This window comes from Solea senegalensis, linkage group LG12 (genome assembly GCF_019176455.1).
Source record: "Solea senegalensis isolate Sse05_10M linkage group LG12, IFAPA_SoseM_1, whole genome shotgun sequence".
NCBI classification, from domain to species: Eukaryota; Metazoa; Chordata; class Actinopteri; order Pleuronectiformes; family Soleidae; genus Solea; species Solea senegalensis.
Genome location: NC_058032.1, coordinates 19,483,879 through 19,491,148, shown reverse-complemented (window position 1 = coordinate 19,491,148; position 7,270 = coordinate 19,483,879). Strand labels below are relative to the sequence as shown.

The following is a 7,270-nucleotide window of genomic DNA, read 5'->3' as shown; positions in this document are numbered from 1 at the left end:
CATCCTAAAAGTTGAACACTCGTCATCCAGGGCAGGGGGAAGTCTCTGTACTCCGTTAGCTTAGTCAGTTCTCCCTGCACCAGTGTGAAGTTTGCCAACTGACACCAGGCTATCTTACTGCGTGAATGTCTCCTTTGGCTTAGCAATTTTGGGAATCATGTGTGTAAACGTAGCTGGTGGTGGTGCACTGGGAAACATTGTTACCTCAAAGCAAAAAAATGACCCCCAAAGATTCCAATTCAGGTATACTATGTAAGTTATGGGGGGTGGTTTTAGGATGAAGCAAACTTTCATGGCCAGTATGGGGGTTGAACCCATGACCTTGGCGTTATTAGCACCACGCTCTGACCATCTGAGCTAACCGGCCCCCTTTTTAGTGTTTTGACAAGGTTTATAGCTGTCTTCCTGTTGGGTTTCACAGAATAAACAGAGTTAATTATGTTGCTGCTGGCGGTGCACGGGCAAACATTGTTACCTCACAGCAAAAAGGGCCCCCGATTCCAATGATTCCAATGATTCCGATTCACACATACTCTGTGACTGGATTTACTATCTTTGCAGGAGGTTTGGGGAGTGGCTTATGTGTGAAGAAGCTTTGGGCTTGTACAACTTTGCATTGTTGGAATCTGCACATGTAACTTAATGTGTATATGATCCTCAAGCTGGGCAAACTGTTCCCGGGTTGACCTATCGAAGAAGAGTTTGCCCATCTGTTGTTCTCATTTGACTTGGTTACCTGGAGCACAGTGGCGCAGCGGAAGCGTGCTGGGCCCATAACCCAGATGTCGATGGATCGAAACCATCTGCTAAGGCAAGGCTGTGTGTTGTCTTAGAGGACTGCTGACGCTGGTGAAGAGACAGGTGGCACCCATTTGCCAAAGACTTGAGACAACAGTCCATGCACACAATACAAGTGATGGTGGTCAAACCTTGCTGTGCTGAACTTCCCCTTGTCTTTAAAAGTTTTGGGCAAACAGCAGAGTGAAACACTTCTTCAGGGTAAACATTCTTCTTCCTGTGCATGCCACTGGTCTGGCTTTTCAGTGGAGCATCTTACGTGACAACGTCATACTGATTTCAAATCCCACTACTGCCATCAGACAATGATGATTTGAAAGGCTTTCTTTCAGAGACATAATTTGTGTCCTATCATGCTTTGAAGGAGTTCTGTAGTGTGACTGAGTGTCCAAATCCTGCCCTGAGACATAGCTTAATGTTAAAGTCTGTGTTATGGATTACATCCTAGTAACACGGAAAAGTCTACTTCTTACTTTTACTCACTTACTAGTACTTTTACTTGTACTAGTCTAATGGTGCTTTTCCACTATACAGTCCCGGCACGACGCGGCACGGTACGGCTCTACTCTACGCGGTTTGGTTCATTTACCATTACTATAGTACCTCCTCAACGCGGCGGAGTCATCATAGTACGACTGCTGTGACGTCATTTTGTATGCGACAAACATAAAAGTAGTGATTGTAAAGCAGTTGTATTCGGTGTACTGAATCATAATTATCAGTTGATTAAAAAGATTACTTCAGTACTTCCTGCATAACCAGAGCACAGACTCTGTCGGACGCAGTCACTGAACTGAAATATGGCGGAAGGGGTTGTGATACGGCTCTCCACTGGCTTTTTAACTGATCTACAGGCATTGTTCTGTGTGGAATGTTGCACTCATGACAGTGATGATGTCACATATAGTGACATCATCACTATGCCATGCCGAGTCGAGCCGTGACAGAACTGTGTAGAGGAAAAATGCCATAAGTGGTATAAGTTGTTTTTTTTTTTAAATAAATTTTACAATGTTTGGGCATAGGTTAGGACTTTTGTCTAAATGTGACAATGTAAATACAATAAAAGGCAGTATTTTGTTTTTATTTATTTAGGAATGTATTATATTGTATGAAAGTACCATAATAAAAAGTATATTTCATGAATCATATCATAGCCCTCATCATGAATCTAGATACGTAGCAAACTGACCCCTACGGAAGAGATGCACACCTCTACTATTTCCTTAAGCTGTCCTGCACATAAAATGATAAATAATATTTCTTACTATACGGAAACAGAATGGCTTACAAACATTTGACTGGCACTTCTCCATCTTGGCAATTTAAGAAGCGTTCTCATGCTGTCAGCATACACAACCATTAAGCCTGTGGATGTTAGTTTGTTGAAACACAGTTTACACTTTGTTATGTACTTTCAACCGTTTAAATCCTACTTGGGACATGACTCCAGTGGTACCTCAGACACTGCTACTATCTTTGTTTACTTAACCAGACCAATCTTTGCACATTACTCTTGCCAGCTGCTGATTTCAGTTCAATCCGTCTCTTATCTCTCATTCAGCACAGCCTCTTTCAAGTGGGGGCTGTCTCCATTCTCCCTCAGCCTTAATCCACCTATGGGCAAAAGTTATTCCTACCAGTGAACTGTGGTCTGCCTGAATAGAACTTTTTTCACTAGGATGAAGTGCTAAACTTATCACTACGCAAACTGAATTTTCATTTATCTCCACTGACCTCACTATCCACTCCATCTTTTGTGAAAGTCCTAATGCCTTGCTCTTTATATAATTACACCTACGTGGCCTTGCACTTGACTTATTGATCAATCTACCAAATTAGTATCCTCCACTCTTCCCTCACCCTCAGCTATTCATGGTGCTGCACTGGCTTTTTCTTTTGCTTTCCTCCAGCTTGGCTGAAATGTCCCCTAACTTTGCCACTGCCATATTGAGGATGAACTGACACAGAGGTTCTAATGATTAATGTGGCATCCTCTACCTGTAGCTAGATTATAGACAGAATATAATACTTAATATGATTGTTAGCTACTGTCATTAACATTATACATGTATTGGATTAAATTTAAATACATGAGCTTGTTTTCTTGTTTTTATAGATGTTTTTTTCTTTTTTTTATTGTCAACTGTATTGTTCCATATCATAAAAAACACTTTTACTTTGAAATTCTGTGAAATATCATCATTAATAAGTGTTTATTTTCAAGCTAATTTTCAACCGAGTTCCATTTTTTTTGATGACCAGCCCCCTCATGTACAGACTAGACATTGGCCCCCAGGTCATTTGAGTATGAGAACCCTGAACTAAAGGATAATTAATGGCATAATGAGTTGCACTTTGGTGTAATTAGCTAGGAAACCCAACAGGTTAATGTGTAAATCCATAACCTGTTGTTTTATGTACTTATTCTTGTATAGAATCTCCTATGGTTATACCTTTCATCATAACCATATATACATATTTCTGTCTATACCTCATTCTTTTAAAAGAGCCATTCATAAGATTTGATTCATTCATGAACGTCACAGCTCTATTCACCACACAGGTGCAGTCATCTCATGTGTCATCCATTTCATATGTGGCACATAACATGTTCCTTTCTCTCCGTTACAGAAATAACAGAAATGTGAGGGTTCATCTATGTATATATATATATATATATATATATATATATATATATATATATATATATATATATATATATATATACGTATAGATCCTTTGACATTTTCAGTGGCTGACTGAGTCAAAGCCTGGGCTTATTTCATTTTAATGAGCACCATGAACTCTGTGCCTGCTCATCTATCCTGGTCTTTACTTGTTGGTTTTTAGTGTCTCATCTTTTGGTAATATATCCAATTTTCCTTTATATTTTCCTCTTATTTTTAACTTTAACATTATGCCACACCCTCTGTTGACTTGGGAGGACACACAGATCATGTGTCCTTTGTGTATCCTTGCATTTTTGTGTGCAGAATGGCACAAATAGGGTTAGTCACAGCATGGGGAAAGAGAAAGTGTTAGCTGAATCACTGATCTGCATGGATTTGTGTGCATTTGTTGTTCACACATGAATCGTGCCTTCTGCTGCCAGCTATGTGTTTTACATACGGTTTTCCTTTGAAAATGACCCCAAGAAGTCTGTCTGTGTCTTCATGCCAGGATGTTTCAGAGTGAAGCCAGTCTTATAAACATTTCACAATACAAGCCTTGTTGAAAGTGAAATACAGAAATGCTTTGAAACAAATGTTTGTGGCATTGTCTTACTGAAGTAGACAAGGTCAATCTGGTCAAAGACATTATCTTATGTCCAAAATACCAACATAACCCTCTTCATTCACAGTACCTTCACACATATGCAGCTCATTCATGCAGATATACATGATAACAGTTCAGATGGTGTTTTCTTCCAAAAACAAGCAAAAATGTGGACATATCGGGCCACAGAACATGTTTCCACTGACAGATGAGTTCAGGCCCAGACATGATGTATGGCTTCTTATTTGCATAATAAAATTTCACATTTTAATTTGGCACAAATTTATGAGCTGTGACTTTCAAAAACAAAAGCTTTGGCAGATGCTCCTTTTATAGCCAATTTTCATACATCAACTGTTACCAGATAACCTGTTAATTGGGGAAATTACTTTTATAACATGTTCAGTCTTGCTGTCCCAACCTTTGAGTATGTTGCCGCTGTCAGATTGACTTTTTTATACACATTTGGAAAATACGATTAGGTTTACTGGAAATCTTTTCTATGTGCTTTTATCTGCTAAAGGAAAAAGTGATTCAACAATAACAGATGTAAGTTTTAATTGCATTTCAAGATAGTTTACTAACTAGAAATAAGATATGTAAGAATGAAGTGCATTCACTGTACATACCGATCAGCCACAACTGCAGCAAATTACTGGTTCCAACTGCTTGAGAGTGAATGTTGTGAACGTATAACCAAATGTGTCTCTAACCACCTTTGAAGGTAATTTGGATGACTGAATATGTCCTTGAAGGTCCATAAACTGCCGGTGAAATTAAAAATGAGAGGGCAAACAATGCCCCGAATAATGAGGTGAATCTCATTATCCGGTGTTTCACAAAGAGGTCAAAGTTAGTTTTATTTCTGTAGTCATGTATGAATTACTGTGACCAGTGCCCACCGGGGGCTGCCACAGTGTGGACACAGAAAAGCAACAAAGTCATTCAATAACAATTTAAACAGCCATACTTTTTAATACATGCGCAACTACTCAGTTGTTTTTAGTAAGTTATTGCATCAGTGCTTTGGTTCTTAATACCTAATTATGAGAATACTCATAATTACTAAAATCAATATCCTCTTCACACCTTTGCAAACTTTCCCAGACTTCTCACACTCAAAAATAGTACTGATATGTACATAAAAGGGTATTTTGTACCAATTAGTGAAAGTCAATTTTTGTCTGATAAGGAACAAAAATTGACTTTCACTAATTGTTACAGTTTATATACTCAGTACTCTAAAATACATAATGTACCTTCATAATACTTTGGTACCAAAATGCTGCACTGAAAGGGTACAACTTGTTAGAAGATTCTCGTCTTGTTGATTGTTTATTTCATGTCTGTTGATTGTTGATTGTTTATTTATGTTATTTATGTAACTGCCTGTTTTGCACCGTGGGTCTGAGAGGACTGCAATTTCATCTGTGCTGTATGTCATGCATATAGTACATTTGACAAATAAAACTACTTGACTTGACTTGATTTGACAAATCAAATAATTGTCCACACATTGATAACATTTTGATCATTTATTTGCACAAGTAAAAGGTAATTCATGTGGTAAAGTTTATATTTTGAAATGATTATGTGCTTCTGTGGATCTGCAATGGATTGGCGACCTTTCACACTGTGTCAGCTGGGATTACATGTGGATGGATGTGCCTCTGTACTCTTGGGATGGAAATAATACACCCTTGTTCCTTCTTTTGATGTATTTCACTTTATACTCTGTACTCTGTTTGTCAAAATTTACATTTCTGTATCTCCAAACCCAATGTAGTGAAGGGAACATTGTTAATATCTGTACTTCTGAGTACTGACATGTTTTATTACATGAGTTCGTTATGGCTCTAAAATTAGTTCCTAAAATATTTTTTTATAATTGACATGTTGGTCATTTTGGCAGTATTGTATTTCTCATATAAAACACTTTATTAAGAGCTATGACAATTCCTTCTGGTAATTAGTGACTAATCAATGCACTCACAGCCTTGTATGAAAACAGAGTTAACAGAGGCAGTTGATAATGAGCTTTGTAGTACAGGTTGTGTAAAGACAGTCATTCTCTGGTTCATTGAAGCAAGATAACAACAACATATCCTGGAAATATTGAACTCGCTTCTAAGTACTGGTCTGTTGATTTGACAAATGTCACCTCCTGGCTGAGTGAATTAAATGAGTATTGCAGATCATGATGCATCACCAGCATACCAGCCTACTTAAAGGAAAAAGAAAGCCTAATTTAAAGACCACCACACAATCCAAGGGACTTTTTAGCCTAAAGTTGCAGGACATAAGTGTAAAACTGACCCCAGGTTGAACTGAACTGGTGGAAAAAGAACCAAGGGAAATTCAGTTACAGATCCAAGCTGACCTCCAAGATCAAAGTACAACTGTCTCCAGTCGATCTATACTTGTGTCGCTTCCTGAATGAGCGAGTTCTCCCCGTGGTGGAAGACTTTTTCTTTTTTTAAAAAAGAGAAACATAAAAGAGTGAGTGGAGTTTGGTAAAATGCATTAGGACAAGCAAGTGGTATTTTTCCTGGGAGAACGTCCTTTGAACACATGAAACAAGATTCCAGAATTCTGATTTTGGCGAAAAAAAATTTTTTTTATCATACCCACTCTGAAAAATAGAGGAGGCTACTTTATGCTTTGCTGTGTGAGAAACCTGGAGCTTTCGGCTGAAGGGGAGAAGTACTGTATCACGACAGGAGCTATGAAAATGTGGTTGATTGCAGTGATTGCTTTAAATGAATGTGCTAAAAAAACATGTAATGAATACAGTTATGTATCAGTTAAAGAATAGGACAACATAATTTTATTTTTAATGTGGATTGGTAGTCATGTACTTCAGTGTACTATACAGTATGTTTGTAATTTGAATAATTTGAGGCAAATTGTGACAAAACAAAAATGGTGAGAAGAAGATAACAACACACACCCACACAAGCAGAATTGATTCCACTGGATGGTAATTTATTCAAATTGAATTTGTGTTTCTTGTAATACACATATAGAAATGAGATTGGACTGAAGCCCAGATGAAGCTGACCTTTAGGACAAAGACAGAAAAAGACAATGAGGCATTGCCAAACCCAGCGTGTTGACTTCGCCTCACTCTGACTGGAAGGTGAAATGCACCAGTGCTTAATGGAGAGAGCCATTTATGGGACTGTTAAACAAT

The 7,270-nt window shown here is 38.0% G+C and overlaps 1 non-coding gene across 1 annotated transcript; it reads right to left on the bottom strand.

The window, feature by feature from the left end:
* Positions 1 to 293: 293 nt before the first annotated feature.
* trnai-aau lies at positions 294 to 367 on the bottom strand. The gene has a single exon. It is a non-coding gene; the product is annotated as a tRNA-Ile (tRNA).
* Positions 368 to 7,270: the final 6,903 nt, after the last annotated feature.